The 23476-nt window shown below is 36.5% G+C and overlaps 1 pseudogene; it reads right to left on the reverse strand.

The window, feature by feature from the left end:
- Positions 1 to 20161: 20161 nt before the first annotated feature.
- Positions 20162 to 23476, reverse strand: part of LOC125174433 (eukaryotic translation initiation factor 3 subunit E-like) — a 104017-nt pseudogene continuing 100702 nt past the window's right edge.

Below are 23476 nucleotides of genomic sequence, written 5' to 3' on the forward strand. Positions count from 1 at the left end.
TTCAAAGGCCTTCTAAAGACCTCCTGGGACTATAAACAAAGGCTATATTGTATCCTTGGCTGAAGCTTGTTAAGTGGCTCATGAATAATACTAAATGCATCCTCCCCATAAATCTCCTTGATGTAGGACTACTGTTATCCAGCCACAAACTTCACTGACATTCATCATAAACTTGGAGATGGGAGGTTTGCCATATGCACCCAAAACCACTGCTTCCAATGTCCCATCCATGTGATTCTCTTGAAGTCAGAGAAAGGAGAGATACTGACACTTTTTTTAGTGCAATATGTTGAAAACACTTCTAATAGTCTTGCCCTGCTCTTTCAGACCAATGATTTAAGGTGATGAATTATCGGAACTTACATTTGCAATAGCATCTCATTCAGAGAGACTGGAAAGAATCGAGCGTTGCGGAGACTGTTTTAGATTCTAGGCATTTATTCTTTAATTTTTTTAAAAGAGAAACCCACAAATAATGTCTTTAGATAGTCTATGGAAGGTGGCAACAACTTGGAGGTGTTTCTTCTAACGAGCAACCTGTTTTTGGCCACCTGTTTGTGACAAAAACAAAAGAAGAAATGGATGGCAGGTAGAACCTGGTGCATCTTAGTGATGTCCCCTGTAGAGCGGAAGGGGAAGTCTAGGCAGAAATCACCTGTTTTTTTTTTTTAATTTTTTTTAACGTTTATTTATTTTTGAGACAGAGAGAGACAGAGCATGAACAGGGGAGGGGCAGAGAGAGAGGGAGACACAGAATCGGAAGCAGGTTCCAGGCTCTGAGCCATCAGCCCAGAGCCCGATGTGGGGCTCGAACTCACGGACCGTGAGATCATGACCTGAGCCGAAATCAGACGCTCAACCGACCAAGCCCCCCGGGCGCCCCAGAAATCACCTGTTTAGAGTCCCTCTATGGTGAGCAGGATTTGGTGGGAAGTCCAGTGTCACTTGAAGGAGCATTACTCACCTTTTTTCTCAAAAGTATACTTATCATGTAAAACTACATCATTTCAAGAAAGAAGGGATTTATTTAATACCTCACAAGGAACTCTTGACTTTCAGGGTAAGCATAAACAACATTGGACACTTTCAATAGGTCAAAGAAGTGAAAGACCGTGTAAAATGTGTTTCATCCACCATCCTGTGATTTAGATCTTCTAGGAAAATATTTTAATTCCTACAGTAATAATTTAGTGATGTCATTGTTCTTTTGGGGACAATGGATAAAGTTATATTTGCTCTTCAGTTTGTTAATGCTCACACAGAGAATGGGACTTTCTGAATGCCCTCCTCAGTATCTCTTCACAGTGACTATAAAGCAAGTGTCTATTTATTTAGACAGGTGCATATCAGCCTCCAATTTCATATGCATATAAATTGTGTTTAGTTCTTCTAGAAGTCAGACAATGTAGCTTATCTGCTTGTCAATGTACTATAGGCTATATATATATATATATAATATATATAATATAATATATTATATATAATATATAATATAACTATGATAGATATAATATAATATAATATAATATAATATAATATCTAGATAGATATAATATAATATAATATAACTATGATAGATAAGTCTTCAACATTCAGTAGGCTTTTATTGTAACGACTTAAAATGACAATTAAGATGGGTTTGCTGGTGTTTAAAAAAAAACAGGTCCAAAACGGAGTCAGCTGTGCTAAATGCCCTCAGCAAACCAAGACTTGGTACCTAACCTAATTGCAGTTTTATTTTTTCCCAGTAATCGTATCTTAACCCAGTCAATCCGAAATTTCCTGGTCAGCAATAGTAAGGAAACCTGCCTGACAGATCCCTCCTGTGCCGCCCCCCAGAAGATGAGGTAAGCCTCTCTTTCTTTGCCCCTGCCCCCTTCTGTTTATTAAATTCTTCCATTTTGTACAGCTTTTTGGATCTCCTCTCAATTTGCTAGATGGGATGCTCCCCAATTCATGAATTGTTGAATAATGCCAATTTGGCTTTCAAGTTTACTCAGTTAAATTATGTTTTTTTTAATGCTAGTATAGACCAAGAATATTAGATTAACGAACTGAAAGTTATTTTATTATCGGTAAGTGTTTCCAGACCTGGAGTTTGGGAGATTTAGGTGGAACCATTTAAGAACACATTTGAAACATGGAAATATTATTGTTGTTGTTATTGCTGTTCTTGTTTATTGTTCACTAAGAGAATTTATGAATGCTAAAAATCAAAACAGTGTTTATTTGAATAGATGGTTGCTAGAGGAATATTCTGAATTCAATAGCAAACAATTCTTAGAAATCTCCCCTGACATTGACCATGGTCAGTGATTAGTACTTAGTTTTAACTCCAAATCTATAGTGTTAAAAATCTATATTTAGTGTTTAAATATAGCGTTTAAAATCTCTACATAAGAAAAATGTTGTAGAAGATTGAATACTTTAATCAAATACTTTATAGAATTGTGAATTAAATAAAGCATATAAATTATAAAATCAAAAAATAAGGACCCATAATTCTATCCTCCAGCCTCCTTCCTCCAAAAAAAATTTTAAAAAATTAAAAAAAAATAAAACTCATTCAGGGGAAGTCTTCCAAACTTATGCTCATGGGCATTGAAGGTCATATTTTGCATCATTGGCCAAGTATGTCAAACTTGACATGCAATGTCAGCTGCATTCCAAAAGAAAAGAATATTCTGTTGATACAGCTGTAGCAGGATATGCTTTCTTCCTACAGAAGCAATTGTCTTTTTATTGAAAATAATGGAACTATGGGAGGTAATGTCTCCAACAAACTTGAGGTGTATCCAGTGTATATCTAAATATCACAAAATAAAAATGAACTTTTGCTCACTACATTTGTCTTCTTAATAGTTTGTGTGAATTCATGTAAATGCCTGAGTAGGTTACATCTGCATTGTAACTTTTGGTTTGTTATTTGCCTGAAAGTGGTGATGATGTTATTAAGACCTCTAAAACTAGACAGTGTTTATTCTCCATTAATAATAGCTAGTACTGACACTTAGAAAGTTTTCATTGTCCGAGAGCAGAATATGGTAATTTTTTTTTCTGCAAAGGTCCAGATAGTATTATAGGCTCTCAGAGGCATCTAGTCTGTTCGGCAAATATAACTTTGTTGTTGTAGCATAAAGGCAGTCATAGATAATATATATATGAAGGAGTGAGACCCTGCTCCAATAAAACTTTATTTATAGGCACTGAAATGTAAATTTCACATAATTTTCACATGTCACAAAATATTATTCTTCAATTTTTTTCCCCAACCAATTTAAATTATGAAAACCAATTACAGCTGGCAAGATGTACAAAAACAAAACCAGGCACTGGGCTGCATTTGGCCAGTGGGTCAGAGTTTGCCAATCCCTGTCCTAGAGGAATGTTTGGACAGACATTCACTCCACAGTTTGACTCATTTTATGTTATTTTTGGTGTAATATTTTGGTTCTCTGGAAGAATCAGCTTTATATATTTCTTCATACTGAATGTCAGAGATTAATAATTTTCTTTGAAGATCAGGAATGCAGAAGAAAAACAGTGAAGAAGAGGTGAGAAACTAAGCTAAAAAAAAACAAGAAGGCAAAGTCACTTGAATTTTGTTTTTCCAAAGGAAAGCTGTTTTTTGATATTTGACAGTCTCTCAATAATGATGTTGCAACCTTGAGACTCTCTGGAGAAATGTGAAAGTGACACCTTCTATAATGTGTTCATTACTGTGTTACGTTTGTTAAGAAAATTAACATAATCTGAACAAAATGAAAACTAGCAGTTAGCATATTAGCAAATTTCAGCATATTTCTGAAAGTGTAAAATTGAAGTAAAAGTTTATTTTCTCAAAATACTACTAAAATATGATAAACATGTTGATATGAAAGAGGTTCCTAATTATTATGTACAATTATCATAAGCATTGATATTTATGTTAATTCTAGAAGAAATTTTTAGTTCTATGACCTTAGACAAGTTACTTAACTTCATTAAGCCACAGTTTATTCCTATGGAAAATAGGTATAATTTTACCTACTATATAGGGATTTTTTCAATGTTTAAATAGGTAATACAGTTAAAGTGTTTAGTATGGTTGTAACATGGAAAGAATAAATGTTCAATAAGTGTTAGTAATTATTATAAATAAAATGATATCACTTTTTCATTTTTTAGCATTGTATTTGAAAATAGTGCATGGGAATAATAAAACTGTTATGTACAGTCTTATAATATTTGCCTGTCCTTCGAACCAAAAGACTTAACCTATAGAGGAAACCACTTGTAACAATTGTAACTGTTTTTCAGTGATGAACTTTTTTTCTCCAAGTGATGTGATATTACTATTTATTGATTTATTAATTTTTTACAATATATGTGAACCTCATATTAAAATAGGTAAGAATTGGGGCACCTGGGTGGCTCAGTTGGTTAAACATCTAACTCTTGATTTCGGCTCAGATCATGATCTCACAGTTCATGAGATCCAGCCCCGTGTCAGGCTCTGAACTGACAGTGCTGAGCCTGCTTGAGCCTCTCTTTCTGTCCCTCCCTTGCTTTCTCTCTCTCAAAATAAAAAAAAGTAATAATAATAATAATAAATTTAAAATAGGAAAGGATTTAACTCATTTAAACCATTCTTACTTACTCTCTTCCTGATTTTAAAACATCAACTATCTTTCTCTTCTTTCTTTCCTTTCTTCTTCCTCCTTTTCCCCTTCTACTTCTTTCAATTAAAAAAAAAACTAGATTATACTTATTCTTTTCTATAACAAGTATGTTTAGAAGAATCATTGTGAAACTAAGGATATATATCAAAATCACTTGTGAAGCATTTAAAAAATACAGTTATCAATCAATCAGAATCTTCAGGGATTGAATTTAGGCATGTGTACATTTACAAAAGCATACCTGATTAAATCATTTGTTACAAACTTATTGATCCTTTTTAATCTATAGAATGAAGAATTTCTTTAGCTCAGGAAAGTTTTCTTCTATTATGTCATTCATTATTTTGTCTGTTTCCATTTTTTTTCACTCTGAAATTCCTATAATTTTAAGCTTGGTCCTCCATTCTCTCTCTCCTCCAAATCTATAATCGTCTTTCTTAGTGTTCTGATTTATGTACTTTTCTTTCATTTTAACAATGACTGTACACTCAGCTCTGTACTCTTTTGCTTGAAGATGATGACACCGATAGGATTGTTCTCTTTTCGGTTAAATTATAATTTAAGATATAAAACTAATATTGTTATATTTAAGGTTTGTTTTGTCACTGAAGCTGACATATAATATTCCCATATTTGACTGAGACTCTATCCGTAAAACCTTTAGTACCTGAAACCTTTTTTACATAGTGGAATGGAAATGGTATGATGGTGTCTTATCTCTCATCATGAGTTAATACATATAGAAGTAACTAGGGAGGCTTGAGGATAAAACACCAGGGAGTTAAACTTTTCAGGGATTCATAAGGTCCCTTTAAAGCGAATTCATCTTGTGGGAAGACAGAGACCAAGCAAACAATGGATTTGTCATGGAAGGCTGAGAAAAATGGCAGAATTTAGTTTACACCGTTCCTTTACTAGACTACCCCAATTGACTTCCTCATGGATTTCCTTTCTCCCCAATATACACAACATTTGCCACTAAGGCATTTGAGCCAAAACCATAATAAATGGAGGCTGTAAGATTTTTAAAACACAGAACTCAAAGCATTCAGTGCACTGAAATTTAAATAAGGGAAAGTGATTGATGTCATTTTGATATGAAATACGTCATTATTTTAGAATAAGGTAAGTTACAGAATACATAATGTGGCCTTGGCATATGAATGGCTTATTAAATTTTCTATGGCCTTGGGACCCGGCATCATGGCTGTTCCAGTGATAAGACTCTGTGCTCAAACCATAGCTATTTTAGCTCTTGTAGAGGCAGTACTCTCAGCAATAAATATTGGCAGCTTTGATGTAGGCCTAGGCTAGTATCATCAACTTCCGGAGCAGCATTGTCATCTCATCATCCACGGCAACAGATAATGAGTCAGTGTTCAAATTTAACTAAGAACAGATCACAATGTCAGCTGAGACAAAGGACTTCATAAGTAAATGAATGAGGATTTGGTATGGAGAGGGACAACTTCCTAAAAAAGAGGTAGGATGCATAGAGCAATGGCATTTATTTTCTCATGAATATGAGATAATAATAGATCGCATTTCTTTGTATTTAAGATTGGTCTGCTTGATGCATGCAGAATATGTCAGATTTGGAATAAGAGTTTTAAAGACCAAAAAAGTCAAAAGCATGTGAAATTCATGAGATTCTCTGTTTAGGAAAACAATCATCAATAATCGATAGGTCAATTTTCCAGATATAAATACTGTGCTTACCATAGCTTACAAAAACAACTCAAATTTTTCACAGTTCAGACTCAGAGCCTAATTCTGCTTATATCAGAGGCAGACAGGGGAGTCCTGCAGGAATCCTGGGGACTGGTAGTCCATAAAGGTTTGGCTGGTTTTGATGAAAATTAGTGTGAGATGATACACAGATGAAAGAGCAAATGGGTTTTCTTTACTTGATGAAAGCAGTGAATTCTGAAATTATGCACAGCAGGTACAGATGGAAAGATATTGCACAAATATCGCACATAGTTTTTATGCTGAAACATTTGTTTTATCCTTTTACCTCCCAGCCTTTTTGTGGGGAGAGGAAGAACAAAAAGTGAGCATATTAATCTAAATAAGTAGACCTTATTTTGTAGGGAAAAATAACTGATAAAAAGACAATGATAAATCATGCTGCTTACTCTTCCTTCATCGATTCATTAAATAAATATTTATTGAGGCCCTACTATGTGCCAGCCATTGTGCCACAGCAGATTTCTAACCTCCCTCCACTGACTAAAATAGAATTGTGTGATTTGGGTAATTTCTAGGCAATATTGCGAAGCAAGTGAATTTTTCAGAGACGTTGCTCTTCCCTCTCCTGAGACTCTGCTTCTTGCCTTCCCAGAATGATCACTCTTCAATTCTACCTGCTAGCATTTTTCTCTCTCCTTTCAATTATAATCTCTTCTAAGCATCAGCCTATAAAGGCCTAAGTCTGAAATCCAATGCTAACATAAAGCAATAAGGCAGTGTGTGTGTGTGTGTGTGTGTGTGTGTGTGTGTAGAAAGATGTTTTGGAGTGAGACTTCTACTTGAAGGCCTACAGATCACATAATGTTGGTACCATTTTCTTTACCTTCAAAAACCAAATTTGTGTACATTTCTTTGAAATCCTTGGGGATAGAAACCATTTATATTTCTTTGATCTCTCTGTAGTAGATAAAAAAAACTTTTCTAGAATGAGTTAGAAATTTTAGTTTATTCACTAATTCATTCAACATTTGAGTACTTACTCTATGTTGTTCTAGGGGTTTTGGGATATAGAAATGAATAAATTAGACAAAAACAAAAAAAAATCCTTATTCTCATAGAGCTTACATTCTCGTGGGGGTAAGATGACAATAAACATCATAAATAAGTTAATTATAAAGTTTGTAGTAATGTATTAATTTTCAAGTGAATAAAGTAGAACAGCAAAAGAAAATTTGGAAATGCTGAGGGTAGTAAAATTGAGATTTTAAGTAGGATGAGGAGTAGACCTTATTGAAAAGGTGACATTTGAACAAATACTTGAAGGAAGTGAGGAAATTAGCCACTTGGATACTTGGGTAAGAATGTTCTAGATAGAAATAGAGTATGTGCAATGGCCTGAGGTGGAAAGTATTTGGCATACACCAGGAACAACAAAGGGGTCAGTAGATAAGGAACAGAATGAACAAAGGGAAGAGAAGTAGGTGTTGAGCTCAGAGGCACCATAGTGTGTGGGCCTTTTAAGACATTGTACAACTTTAGCTTTTCTTCTGATTAAAATGGAGAGCCATTACAGGGCTTTGAGTGACATAATTTGATTCATCATTTTAAGGGCTCCTTTTGGCTGCCTGGGCAGAGAGACCCATGGGAGGCAGATTTCGTAACTGAAGAGTAAGTTTCATTGTTTCATTTGTTTTAAGTGGAGAACTATAGGGGTTCCTGGGTGGCTCAGTCGGTGAAGTGTCCTACTCCGGTTCAGGTCATGATCTCACAGTTCATGGGTTCGAGTCCCATATCAGCTCTGTGCTGACAGCTCAGAGCCTGGACCCTGCTTCAGATTCTGTGTCTCCTTCTCTCTCTGCCCCTCCCCTGCTCACACTCTGTTTCTCTCTGTCTCTCAAAAATGAATAAACATTAAAAAAAAACAATTAGATGGAGAACTCTGATTCTCTCCTGTAGAATCTCCCCACTCCAATTAACCGCTACAGGAAAAAAATTGTTATTTCTTTGTAGGCATAGATTAGTTGAATCCTGTGCTTAAGGGCATGGAAGGCATCCATCTCAAGGGAAAGGGGGAGCAGGGAAGGGCAAATTAGGGAGTAACCATTTACTGCACTGGGCGACATTTCAGGCTTCTTACTTTAGAAACACCAGGGCATCTGAAACAATAATAGCACAGTAATAATAATAATATTCCTGGGGCCGAAGCCAAAATAATTAAATTGGAATCCTATGTTTGAAGCTTAGCCACTAGTTCATTTTAGAAGTGTCCTATCTGATTCCCATGTGCAGTCAAGACTCCTAGTTACTGGGCTACACATTGGAAACTCTAGAAATCCGTCTTCTACATATGATTTCCAAGGTTATTCTATTCATTTATATTCCTTTTCAGCCAAATGGGAAGGAAACAGGAATAGCATGTCCAGGGCTAGTGTCTTTTAAGCAGAAGTTCTGCTTCCTTGTTTTTATATTTCATCAATGAAAAATGAATTTTTTATTCATACCTAATCACAGGGGAGACTAGGAAATATAATTGAGTTGGGTATCCAAATGCAGATAATTGTGCATTGTGGAGGGGGCAACTAAAGTGTTTGCCATATTATCTTGGTATGACAAGGGGGAAGATAAGTTTGGGGACTACTTGACATGGGCCACTTTTTTATCCAGCCAGTTAGAGACAAAAACCGAAGTCTATGAAAGCTGAGGAACTGAAACACTTGAATTCTAAAAGGTTTTCCTTTCTTGTCTACTCTGCGTCAAAGTAACGTTGAGGGCGTGGAGTTGACTATGAACATAAGCATAGCAGCATACGAATTTTCTCTGTGGATTGTTTCCATAGTTTTTATAACTGACACTGACTCAAAAAGCCTGGAGTGTGGGAGAGAAAGTGGGGAGGTCACAGGATAGTGTCCCGTTGTACTGATAACCTAGGCTTGTTAAATATATGACCTATTTAACTTCCCCTCTACTAGAGATCCACCATCGCGAGTTTTCTTAAATGTAGTGGGTTAGAAACAGAGCATCAGGATCTGACCGTGCTGTCTCAAGTGTCTATTACAACCAGTAATTGTTAGGCAAGAAGACTGGAGATGTCATGCACGGTCATTGGGTGTCCTGACAGTGGGTGGTAGGAAGACAATTGGATATTGGCCGAGGGAATGCCTAGCGTACGATAAGCGCCAAGAAGCATTCCGGAAGCAAGTGAAGAAGGAGAGGAAAGGAGAGAAAGAGAAGAATAATTTTCCATTTTGGAATAGCCAACTTGAGGTCCTGGAATCTGAAAAAAGCTTGCTCGTATCAGTTCAGGGTGATTATACAATTAAGAGCAAACAAGTCTCACAATCCAAAACTCACAGCTGCTTCTTTTGAAGCTATGATTGTAACAATTGCTCTCTTAATCAGAGAGATTAATTAACTTTCCCAAGGTCGCATAGATTCATAGCCAAGCCTGGCAACTTCATCAGACTTTGTCTTTTAATCTTGCTTGATTAGTTTTATTTTATTGTCTCACTTTTCCTGATCCTGTAAGTTCCTTTTGCAACTAGACATTAAGTTGCATTGATTGCAAGGACTCAAGCATTGCTGCTCACAATTATTTTTATACAATGTACCCAAATATCGTTTTTCTAATAAATGCAAGAAAATGAAATACTATATAAAGAAGTTCCTCTCATCTTCATAGAAACCAGAATATATCCTTTTATAACACTCTATCCTTACAGAATAGCATATCAAATTGTGGGAAATTTAAGAAAATGTTTCCCCCAGGAGTAGTCAGGTTATCTCTTTTGGGTTCATTGTTTCAAGCAAATATTTTCCCATTGATTCAGAAGCCTTTAAAAGTAACTTCTCTTATCTTCAGCTGGTGAAGAATGGCTTGATTTGAACTAAATGGGTGCAATTCTCCCTAATGTCACTGGGTATAACATCTGCTGTCATTTATTTTTCTTACTAAATTGTAACAGGTGAGACAGGCTGGAAGCTTAGGGGTAGCATTACTGCACAGAGACAGGCCAATTCCCAATCTAATGCCCAACTACATCGGGTGCAGTAAAGCCAAGTTAAGCTTTAGGATCTCAAGTGGATGTTATGGTGGTCTATGACACTGGTCATGTCAAGGAATACTTGACATCACACATAGCTGTGATGTTTTGGAATATTTTCCAGCATTTAAGATATGGACTTTTATGGGGAACTGTTCTAGTCTCAAATCGATTGGGGTAGGGGGTGGGGAAAGGATTTTTGTCCCTTGTTTTTTCTTCACTGATATACCCCTAATATGCAGAATAATATCAGGAACATAGTAGGTGCTCAATAAATACCATCTGTTGATTTAACACCCAAATCACATGTGGATTACCTCTACCTCCATGGAGAGGTCATGGAAGATGGAGCAAGATTGTTTGCAGTTTAGCCCAGGACCTAAAATTTAAACATGCTCAGGCCATACTCTCTATCTGAAATCAGTGGCCTCCTTTTCACACCCACCCTTCCCTAACCCATTGTCAAGTGTCCATCTTCTAGGTCCAAATAAAATCCTACATTTCTACTGATACCATTGCAATTTCTTCATGAGAATGTGTGTGTGTGTGTGTGTGTGTGTGTGTGTGTGTTTCTTTTTCTCTTTGCTGAGTTCATCCGGGAACTCTGTGGAATGTAGCATTTAACACCTTTCAGTACTGGCTTATCACCCTAGCTTGACACAGTGCCTGGCCCCAACCCTAACACACCAACATACCAAGTAGGAAATTATTAACACTTTATTGATGATTGATCAAACTATATTACTCACTGTGGAAAACATAATTTTAAAGTTTCTTTCTTCATTTTGGGCCAGAAGAATATATGTAATAGAATAATGGAAATATCAGTGCTCCTAAAACTAAAGACTATTGCTCTAAACAAAAAGGCAGAAATATCTATCATTTAAAACAAATTTCTCGGGGCGCCTGGGTGGCTCAGTCGGTTAAGCGTCCGACTTCGGCTCAGGTCATGATCTCATGGTCCGTGAGTTCGAGCCCCGCGTCGGGCTCTGAGCTGACTGCTCAGAGCCTGGAGCCTGCTTCAGATTCTGTGCCTCCCTGTCTCTCTGACCCTCCCCTGTTCATGCTCTGTCTCTCTCTGTCTCAAAAATAAATAAACGTTAAAAAAAATTAAAAAAAAAAAAGAAATTTCTCAGAGAAAAGAGACCATAGTTTTCAACAGGAAAATGTTGGGAAGTAAAAGGTTGTCTTTTATCCTATATCCTGTGTGGTGATATATATATATATATACATATATATATATATATATGTATATATATATATATATATACATAAATATATATAATTTTTAAGTATTAGAATAAAGAGGTTTGTGAATATTATTAAGGTAGTTGACACTTTTTTTTTGAAGGAGAAATAAGCAATCCCATTCTTATGTCAACAAAGCGTTTCAGTAACTGTACCTTCTAGTCTCTTGAATTTACAAAAAAAAAATCAGCTCTTACTCACAAACCTGGCTGGATGGCATGTTAACCTAAAAATATTCCTTAGCATTCTTGGGGTAACTTGCTGGTTCAGTCAGTAGAGCATGACTCTTGATCTCAGGGTCATGAGTTCTAGCTCGTGTTGGGCATGGAGATTACTTAAAAATAAAATGTTAAAAAATAATAAAAATAAAATCAAATAATAAAAATGTAAACATTCCTTAACATTCTATTTCTACTGAAATTAATTTATGAAGTTGGGGTAATGCTATATGAAGATGAAATGTTAAATGGCACATACCGAATCCCAGTGTTTCTGGATTAGGGGAACCCCTTTTCATTGACACAATTAGTCTCTACTCACCATGATGTGAAGATACATACCAGGAGCAGAGTATTCAATCAGAAAATTATTAGTCCTATTTAGAAATATTTGACTTTAAAATTATTAGCCAACAGTTTTGTATGTAAAGCTAATTTCCTATATTGAATTTTTAAAAATTTTTTCCTATATTTAAATTTTAATCTGATTTCATAGGTCAGGCACTTTACATTAGAAAACAAAATACTCTATCAAACACATCTAGGATGTCATGCTGAATCCCTGAGAAAACTACTATCTGATAACAATAATTTTTCCATTGCCAATCTAAGTACATGCCGTATTAATTTGAAACTAGCCCTAGGCATTTAAAGTATAATAAATATATCTTTAACCTTTGCTGAGTGGTAGGTGGACTAGTGATCTAAAACTTTTTTTATGTGTATATCCTTTTCCTTATAAATGTGTAAATGTACATTCCCAACATATCTATTTTTTAACTTGAAACACAAGTATATTTATACTCAACATACCATTTACAAAGCATAAACAAAATTAAAACGATGAAGTAAAACTTCTACTTAAAGGTACTTTTATGTAAAGAATTGACTTGCACACAGGCTAAGTTGCAGGTACCCTACTTTGGAAGTCACTGATCTAAATGTACATAAGGAACAAAGGGTATGGTTCAGGACCTATGGCGAAAGGGATCTTTAGCAATAGGTATGAAGGAAACGCTAAATACTGCAGTGAGGAATGGTGACCTGCAGTTCTGGAAAAATAGAGGCACAACACTGCAGTAGTTTAGAGGTACTATCAAGATTTCTTTTGGCACCTGGGTGGCTCAGTCAGTTAAGCATCTGACTTTGGCTCAGATCATGATCTCAGGTTCCTGAGTTTGAGCCCTGCATCTGGCTCTGTGCTGACAGCTCAGAACCTGAAGCCTGCTTTGGATTCTGTGTCTCCCTCTCTCTCTTCACACCCTCCCCCACCCCAGCTCACACTCTGTCTCTCTCTTTGTCTCAAAATAATTAAATAAGCATTTAAAAAATTTTTAAAAAGATTTCTTATCCTGCTTTTATCCAAATGATCACCTGACTGTATGGGATGTTTTTCATAATTGTAGAATGCACAAAAAGCTATTATGTAGTACATCTTTAGAGGTCACCTAATGTAAAAGTTTAGTTTAAAAAGAGCGGCCAAATGTTTGGTAAAGACTGCTGCTCTTCCGATGATACCAGGAGAAACACAATGAGTTCCAGCTTCATTTTGCCTTTTGGGTCTCTCTGGTGCTTCATGTGGTATCATAACACCATCATTTAAGTACTGCCTTGGCTTAAATTTTCCTCATTTATTTTTCAAAAGTAATGCTGTAAAAAACACTTCCAGGAACGTTATAAATCACATGGTACTATACTGAGATACTTAACTAAATCCAGAGGCATTCCTGTTTTTCAAGTAAATACGAATTCTGTCTTGTTTGAATATGTACCCCAGATTCGTGCTATAAATTATTTTGCCTTTTGTCACCCACATAAGTGCACACACATACACATGCATTTCTAGATAAATATTATTTTAGCAATTGACTGTAACTAAATACTTAGGCACTTGAAAAGATTTTTTCTAAACAAATGGATCATATGGATTTCTTTCAAGCCATTAGGTCCACACCACGAATACAGCGCCATGTGGGAAACAGCATTTTGTACACACTTTGCAATGGCAAAATAAATGTGTTTTTAAAATAAAATTGAATACTTTTCATTTTTGAAGATTAATAACAAATGAATTCTCCATTACTGACAAATAGCCATACAGATTCCGTTTAGAAATAGAGGCCCGACAGCAGATGTAAGTGACTATTTGGATACCTCACATTTAATTATCTGCAGGGGTAGCACATTATTACTCCTGAGAAGAGAGTTCTGAAACAGGTCAATCCCCAGCAGGCACCTGGACGTTATGGGGGTACCAGAGTGTCGCTCCATCACTGAAAAATGTCCTAGGAATATCTGAACACCAGGGGAGAGAGATTTTTTTAATGTGACTTTAAAAAAATCATCTTCTTAAGCTTCCTGATCCTCCTATATCATCATCCCAATGACATGACCAGTTGTCATTTCACTTTCTGTCTACGTAACCTCATGCACAGCTAGGAAATAATGATTTAGGACTTGAAATTCAAAACATAATGGTGTTCCTTTTTTTTTCCATTCCTCATTTTACTCAACACCCCTGCAGAGTTGATGCAAGTACTGAGCTCCCTTTGAAGTCAGCTTGCATCATCTTTGATGGAGTATAAAGCAATAGGAGATACTGACTGTAGTTTTGAGCATCTCAATTCCCATCTCAGATGATGCCGATACATTTGTCATTAAATGCGTGACATGAGTAAATCCTTGGGAGAATTGCCAAGCAGTTAAAATTGGCAGGTATAGACTACATATTTATACTTTTATAAAAGAATAGGAAAGAAAAGTATCAACCTGTGTTTAAAGCATTTTATCTCATGTTGCACTTAGGTTGTTCTTACTGTGGGTGATTTTGTAACAAATTCTTGTACTTGGTTCACTCTTTCTAATACTTGGAATACTTTGTGAAAAGTTATGTTAAACGGATATATTTAGATGCCAAAAACACTTGAGGCTTTGAAGGATGATGTTCTTCTTTGTTTAAGTAATGGTAAAATAAACCGGTTCTGTGGATGAATGCTGGTAGTGTTCGCTTTTTAACACAGTTTGCTCTTGGCAATAATTATAAGCCACAGAGTGAAGATGAGAGTAATTTGGAGATAAAAAAGAGCAAGGCATTTGACTGTGAAATTCTGTCCGCCTGTATGGTAGGCACAAGTACAGACCACCCATCTCTGGTTCTTGTCTTCGATAAGGCACAAGGGAAAATTGCACTCCTCTGCCCCTTTAATGGTGGGTGTCAGCCATAGGACATGTTTTGGCCAATGAAATATGAGCAGAGGAGCTAGGTGAAGCATTTGATGACTTGAACTCTCTTCTTGCTCTTCATCTGCAGAGATGCTCACAGAAGTATGTGTGCTACAGGATCAAAGCATGCCGGAATGCCAAGTAAATACGTGGCATACAGGTGCTGTGGAAAGTGACCAAGGAGAGACCACAGTAGATTTGCCTGCTCGAAACTTTAATTTTGTTGCGTGAAATCATTGGTATTAACGTGCTGCTCGTTAACACAGCACAACCTAGGCTATCCTAACCAATATGTGTATGTGTGTTTGTGTATCTATCTATCTGTCTATCTATGTATCGATCTATAATTAGAAAGAAAGATAATTTTCATAATTACAACAATTCAAAGTGGAAGATACCAAAAATCCATTTGTGAAATATCCTACGTCATTTTTGTGATTCCAATGGGCCTCAGTGCAATATTCTCCATATAGTTCTGTAGTAAATGTCTGAAAGTCTTCTCTAAACACTCACATTCTACTTTTGTTAGGACAATCACATCAATGCCTATTGCCGTATCCCCTTCCAAAAGGGAAACCTTCGAAATCACCTTATTTTTATAACAATGTAGAATAAATCTTGATTGCTGGTGAAGAATTTCAAAGGAGAAGGACCAGCAGGTAACAACTTTATCAGAGCTTTAGAGAGCGTAGTTTATTTGAGAGAATGTCTAGTTGATTTGGGTGGCTAGATCACAGGTTACAAGAAGGCTGGGAGTAGAGAGGAGGATTATGGCAGAAAATATGTGTGGCTAATTCTTTCCTGTGTTGCCTTAAGTCTATATATCACAAGATATTACATTCCATTAAGTTCTACAACATTTCCATTAAAAATACAATCTGAATCCTAAGAGGAAAATAGTGACTACCAGAAACATAAGATTCTCAGAAGGCTCAGCAAACTGTATGCTAAATTGCAGACAGACATGTTAGTTTCCTTTGAATCAGTAATTTAAATCTTTCCCCTTATTTTTCCATCTAATTTTCAGTAGGTCACTCTCAAGTCAAAATTTAATTTTATGTGGTTGAAGTGGTAAAGCCAAAATGAAATTGCATGCTGTAGGGGGAAAACTTTAACCTACTTTTAATAGCCCCTTTGAAAGATACTTTGAAGACATGACTTACTCTCATAGTATGTTGACTATCTGAAGAATGAATTATTATATCCTTGTCAAATTTTAAATAGCATGCTGTTAAAAATATTAGTCACACAGGGGGCTGTTTGACAGTAATGTCACAGAAAAGCTCTGGTCTATACGAACAGGCAGAGTCTGCAACTTAATATCATGGTTCCATGGAGCTCTGTCTTCCACGGGCATCCATGGAGGGGTGGGGGTGGGAACCCGCTTCAGGTTTCCTTGGAACATTGGCAGGATTCTGCCAACTGATGCATTTTGCTTGCTGTTCCAGCCAGCTGAGAGGGCCTGTGTCTTTCTCCCTTCCGTCCATTCCTGGCAGAGCTTAGACGAGAGCCTAAAAGAAATGGAAAAAGCTATCATTTCAAGCGAGGAAGAGTTTTTTTTTTTTCTTAATACATCCAAGAAATGTGAGTTGAGATCTAGACTAGGGGTTATAAAGAAAATGATCCAAAGAATTTCTTTTAAAAGATAGGTTTCTTTTTTTTTTTTTTAAGCCTAAAAAAATAAGATTAGAAACTGGCTTGGATAAGCCCAACTGTGATTAAAAAAATAAATTCTTTATAGTTAAGTCAAGAATTTTTCCCCTTTTTGTTCTTTGACTTTTCCTGCAGGGAAAGGGGCAATCTTTACCTAATCAGAGCAAAGCAAGAATTACTGAGGCAGCGGAAGCATCATGCAGGTGAAGGTCAGGCCAATTTTCCCCAAGTAATGCTGTTTTATCACTCATCGAACAAAGATTGGGGCCTTTCTTGCCTTGATCCTTTGTGCCTTTCCCTATTACTTTAACAGATCTGAACAAACCAGAGGCCCTTCATCCAAAAGTTCCATTTAGCTACATTTATTTCAAATCCTCCAAATTTCATGTTTCAATATTAGAGCAACTTAAGGATGATACAAAATCCACGTGTCAGGCAGGAAGGCAAAGTTACCTAGAAACAGAATTGACACGGGACACGGTGATTGTTTTCATTGGTCCTTTGCCGTTTACTGCTGGCTGCATGTCAGCTCCATTAATTCAGGCACCTTTTGGTTTCAAAGATTTCTGTCTTCTGTGTGTCTACAAAACACGAACGTTGTTGGTGAAACATTGAATTACAAATTGAATGATGTTACTCTTGGCAACCCGGATAGGGGTCAGGCGGAGAAGCCAAGACTATAAAGCAAACACTCACCCTAGGGATGTGTGGTGTCCTAAATAAATGTATTCTGCAGTTGCCTCTGAGTAACTGCCACAGAACTGTTAACACTCCTGGTCACATGCTGGTCACGTGCTGGTCACATGCTATGCCCGTTTACCCTCATTAGTAGATGTGGTGTTTTCACAGGGGGCATCAAGATGAGGACATGGGAAGAGTGTCATTATGCAAAGACGAAATTAGGAATTAGTTTAATGTTTTTTTTTAAATCATCTCATTTTAAAAAGGTAGCGTTTTGATTTAAACGTAGCCCCGTGGCACTGCTTCTTCATCCTTCGAGCTTTGACTCTGTTTTCCCAAATCTGAGGGATTTTAAGTAATCCTGGCTTGTTTATCCAGTCCTCTCCCTATTTTTCTCCTTTGGTTGATCTTTCTTTTTCTCGTATCTTTACGTGCCAATTACTTCTCCTTCCTTTTTTTTTTCTCCCTTCCTTTACAGGAGCCCAGCTAAAGGGATGGTTGCTTTCAAGTTGAGGGATCCATCTGGACACTTTTCCCCCTCCCAAAGTGGCTTAAAGTACCTTTTTAAAGCTAAAAATGTCACAGCCTCACAGGAATACTGAAAATGTTACTTTGAGGGTACTCCAATGAATCTCTAAATACTAGTGATCTGAATTCTTTACAGATGAACAGACTAGACACCCTGAGATTAACATTCATATTTAATCTTAAATACTTTTTAGTCATTAGGAAAGATCCAGAATTACTTGGTGGCATTTTACCAGCAAGTTAGTTCCTACTGCTCTCTCTCTCTCTCTCTCTCTCTCTCTCTGGAAAGAAAAAAGAATTTAAAAGACCCCCAGTTTTTCCCTGATTTGGGGATATATACTTTCTACCACCCATTTCAAATCATGAACTTTCACAATATATTTGCTTCCCATTCTCCAGAGTTTCATTTATCTTCAAACGGAACAATTTCAAACCACAAGTTTTGGGTTTTTTTTCCTAATAATCATTAAAAGAATTCAGTGACTTCTATCACAAACATGGCTAAAATAAAAATGCTTACTTGGTAGGTTTTTAGTTGATTCAAAGGGGTTTTCAGAAACCAATAATGTATGATTCTCTGTCTGGCATAGTGAGCAACGTGCCTTTTTTTTTTTATCCGCTCAGCCGATGTTTGTATGCTCAGTTAACCAGCCCTTGCATGCTCTGTCTGTTCTAAGGGTTGTGGAAATTTAAATACAGTAAATGCTCTATGACAGTGCTGATGTCGTGGAGCCAATTCATTTCCTTGAGTACAAGATCAGTTCACAATTACTTCGGGGCAGTCCATACAGGGCCTCTTAGTTGGCCATTAATTAGGCAATAGGACATGACAGGCAGTATATTTCTGGGCCATTAAACATATCTCTTGAGAGATTTTTTAAAGCAGGAGGCTAAAGGTCAAGTGACTTCAACCACTTGAGAAGTTCACTGCCAGGACTTTTTTATGACTACCAGAAAATTTAAATAGGAATTATTGAAACTAAGACAAACATGAGGATTTTTTAGCGTATACTTAGGAAATGAGGCCAAAACAAAACTTTAAGAAATGAGTTTATACAATGCCGTGTATTGTACTATGGTTTCCCATATATCATGTCATTTAATTTTCCCAATGACCTTGTGATATGTCCATTATCTGTATTATACAGCTGAAGCATGTGAGGCTCAGAGCAATTTTATGGCTAAAATGCTCTGTGTTATGTTTTGGAATTCTGAAATTAAATATTATTGGATTATAAACTCTTGAATTATCCAGTCTTAAAGCATTGTTCTCCCCAAACCAAACTCCACCTTCTTTTGATGAGAGCAAAGATCTTTTTAGAAAACATGGCTATCCCATGGGCTAGTAGAAAACCACTTCTTTAGACTTCAAGCCTCCTTTTAGTGAGTCTTGCAAAAATTAATAACAGAGTTTATTAAATAATTATTAATCCAATAAGTCCAAGAATAAATATAATGGTAGACATGTTAGGCAAACCATCTGGAAGAAATTTTTGAGCTTCACTGGGCAATATTTGAAATGTGTCTAGAAACTGACCCACCATGCTGAGATTCTTTCTTGATAACATCATCCGATTCAAGTACCTTATTTCATCTCCCCTGGCCCAGACATTTGTCCACATCTGTCTCCTAGGTGTCACGCTCAACTCCACTCTTGCTGTATGTATAGACACATTCTATTGATTTCTTATTGTGAAATGAACGTGGTCAGCTCTCTTTTGGGGTCAATTGTTTAATTTTCCCTAAGTTATTCCTGACCCCTCACTCAGCACTCGGTATGCCTTGCACTTAGCCACTCAAGTCTAGCAAACTCTCTTGACTTTTTTCTACTCTACTGATTCTCACCTTCACCTGCTTGTTGTTTTCAATAGAGATACCCAGATAAGCAGGTACCTGATTTCATTTTTTATCCCAAGTGTGTATCATGGTATCAGACATAAATGCTCAATAATTGTTTTCTTTGCTAAATTGATGGATGAATTATTTTACAGATTTAAAATTTTCAAACCATAACTAAATATTAATCAGGACAGAATGTTATTTAATATCTGATTTGATTTTTTTTTATCCAGGCTTTTTTTTTTTATAGCTTCCCAAACTCACTTTCACTTAAAAAACAAACAAAAGAAACAGCTTATTTTATTCAAATTTCCCCAAATGCATACTCAATATATTGTTTCTAAATGTATATCACCCTTTATATAATGGTTTTATTATTTCATCTTTATTTTTATAGTTTTTTCATCTTGTCTTTATATAGTTCTTCAGCAGAAGCCAGAGTCCTATGTTGCCTAGTTAGGAGCCTCTGACCTACTATTCTGATTAAGTTTCTTCTCAATATTTTTGACCAACATCTGCCTTCTAAATGAAAGGCTTTTGGTCATTTCAATCACTCACTGATAGGGTGAGACTACATTGTTACCCATAACCATATGACCTAATTTAGAATCAGTCTCGGCATCCAAACTTGCATTTCTAATCAAATTTACAATCTGCCTTTGAGCTTCTTCTGGAGTCATGGTCAGTTTGCCTGTCAACAGGTTAATGCCGATACACTAGTGGATGTGAAAAAAAGTCTTAAATACAAAGAGATGAGCATTTTCAATGAAATCCTCAAGACAAGCCACCAAGAAGTCATTCACAAGTACTGAATCACATTCCCTCAGCTTTTTCTGAGCCCCATCAAAGTTGTAGTTAACATATAAGCATTCAACAAATTCTGTAATTGGGTCTGTGTCTGTATATGTGTAAGACTCCTGCTGAATGACTTTAATCAGATCTTTTAGCACCTGCTGGCATTTTTGAACATTTTTGTTTGTTATGACAACTGTAGTCAAATATGTGGACAAATGGTCTGAATTGCATTAAGATAGTAGTAAAGGAAGAGATCGATCATGTTATCACACCTTTTGGGGTGGTCGAAGGCAACACATAAAGACCAGTGGATGAGCCATGTTCATTACTGAGGAGACCAAAATTAAGATCTCACAAAATTATCAATGATCTCTTTTAAGCATGTAAGACCTTCCATAGCTGCATCCCAATTCTGCATTAAGATTTCAGAGGCCAGTTTTCTGCCATAATGAACTCAAAGCATTTCTGTGTTTGCTGGAACCAATACTCGAAAGAAGTAAAGATGTTCTGCTGCTCCAGAGTAATTCTCACATGCATTTGGAATTCTGCATATTTAGAATGTATCTAAATATTCTTGCCATGCTTGTCCATCAGTTGGTCAAGCAGCATTTGACCATCTCTGGTTGATGGCATTTGCCTTGTAGTTTCTGGATCTTCCAACATCTTCAAAATTGGTTTAGTTTCTCCCTGAAGCTGTTTCAGCTGTGCAACAACTGTGGTCCTTTTCTTCTGTCAAAGCATGTGGAATATCATCAGAAGAAAGATTTTTGTATACATCCATAGCAAAGTCTGTCATGTTGGTAACATTAAGAAGATCCTATTTCCTTTGTAATAATTCTTTTTCATTATTTATCTCTCCCATGGACAGAAACTTGAGCAACAGAAAGACCAGATGTGGATCCAAAAAGTGTGCAATGCAAGTAGTCAAGTTGTACTCTGCCCTCTTGCCAAGGAAAAAGCCACTTTCACTTTTAATACACCCAGAGCATTAAATATATTTTCTTTGCCTTCATGAGAAGTTTCTTCTGTCAGCTTCCATGACGCACCACTCACCTCATTTTTCTTCTGTCGAATGACTTCATTCATTCATTTATTCATGTTTATTGGGGATCGGCTATGCGTCTTCTACTTTTTATGTTATCAAGATTCTACTTTTATCAGGATTCAGTAGCTTTATACTTGGTTAGAATTGTTTCCAGATTCTGACCCTACATTATTGCTCAGTCTGTTTTCAAAATTGTACGATTTTATTGTGTGTATGTGTGAGTGTATGTGTGTGTGTGTGTGTGTGTGTGTGTGTGTGTGTGTGTATGTGTACCTCTGGATATACTCCAGGTCAGAATTGAGTGAGTCAAAAGTTGTTATGCAAAAGACATTTGAAACCAAAAGAATGTCCTTTGGTCACCCTCTTGGTCAAACTCGTAAGAAATCCACATGGTTTTCTTTTGTCTCCACTGGCTAAAATCAGAGGAAATCCCTGTACATTTTTTTTTTCATTTAAATCTAGGCCAGTTCGATTAAACAACAATCAAGGCTTTCTTGAGTTTTCAAGAGGGGGTTGCAACATTGAAGGGAAGGGAATAGCTATTGCATAGGATATGAGCTTGCGAAGATGTGTGCAACCTTGCAGGTGCTGACAGCCTTCCTGTGGAACCAAGAGGGGTGCTTGCCTGAGAGAGGAGCCAGCCTAAAGAGAAGACCCCATGAAAGGTAGGGAAAAGCAGGCTGACTTCTGATGTCATCCTTCAAACTTCTGGATCCAGCTTTGATCCCAAACCAGTTCTTTTTATTACTCATGAAAACCAACAACCATTCTTTCTACATCTTTTCTTTAAATCAGTTGGGCGTTTCAATTTTGTTTCATTTTTTTTTGTCATTTGAAGCCAGTAGAATAAAGATAAGATTCATAAAATTCTGGGTGTAGGGGCTCCTGGGTGGCTCAGTCAGTTAAGCGTATGACTTCAGCCCAGGTCATGATCTCACAGTTCGTGAGTTCAAGCCCCATGTCAGGCTCTGTGCTGACAGCTCAGAGCCAAGAGCCTGTTTCAGATTCTGTGTGTGTCTCTCTCTCTGCCCCTTCCGTGCTCACACTTTGTCTATCTCTCTCTCTCTCTCTCAAAAATAAACATTGAAAAATTAAAAAAAAATAAATTACTTTCTCAAAAGTCTATTATTTGAAATATTGACCCAGTGCTCAGATTTATTCTGTAAGAAAGAAATCCTGTTTTTGCAAGGACTGTTCATATGTTGGGTCACTCATATTTTGGACTCTCTGCCCAAATTTGCAATTATTTCCATTCCAGTAGGTTCCAGAGAAGTACAAATAATGAAACTGGTGAGGAAGGAAGTATTTTCAAAATTCAGTACTATTCTGAATAATGATGTTGTCAGGAGAGTGATATAAATGATCACAAATATGCGGAACCAAATAAGGCTAGCTCTCCATATATAAATTTATGGTAGAAGCATATTTCTAACCATTTCCTCAGAGTTCTTTCATAAGGTGGATTAGATAGAATGTTTACCACATGAGTTTTTCATGGTTTCACTGGTAAGGAAGATTTTCAGCCGTCAAGTTATGGTGTCATGTAAAAAATTTACTCAACAAAGTCTTCTTGTGGAAATCTCAAGCAAAATAGTCTTTACTGAGGAACTGTTTGAGTGCTACTTCCTGTTGAAATGGAGTTCCATGGAAAGCATGCATTTCGAGGTCCACCATTGAGGCCAAACTTCAAGGTGTATTTTGTTCATCTTTTCTAGGCATCTGACGTCTGCACAAATATTAAGCTTTTATCCTTAGAATGCTTTTTCAGGTCATTTCCAGGAAGACCTGATCTGCTATATTACTGCAGATGGCTGTCTCTAATACACCAATAGTTATTAAAGGCTCGAATCATGG

Source organism: Prionailurus viverrinus, chromosome C2 (assembly GCF_022837055.1).
Source record: "Prionailurus viverrinus isolate Anna chromosome C2, UM_Priviv_1.0, whole genome shotgun sequence".
Taxonomy (NCBI): domain Eukaryota; kingdom Metazoa; phylum Chordata; class Mammalia; order Carnivora; family Felidae; genus Prionailurus; species Prionailurus viverrinus.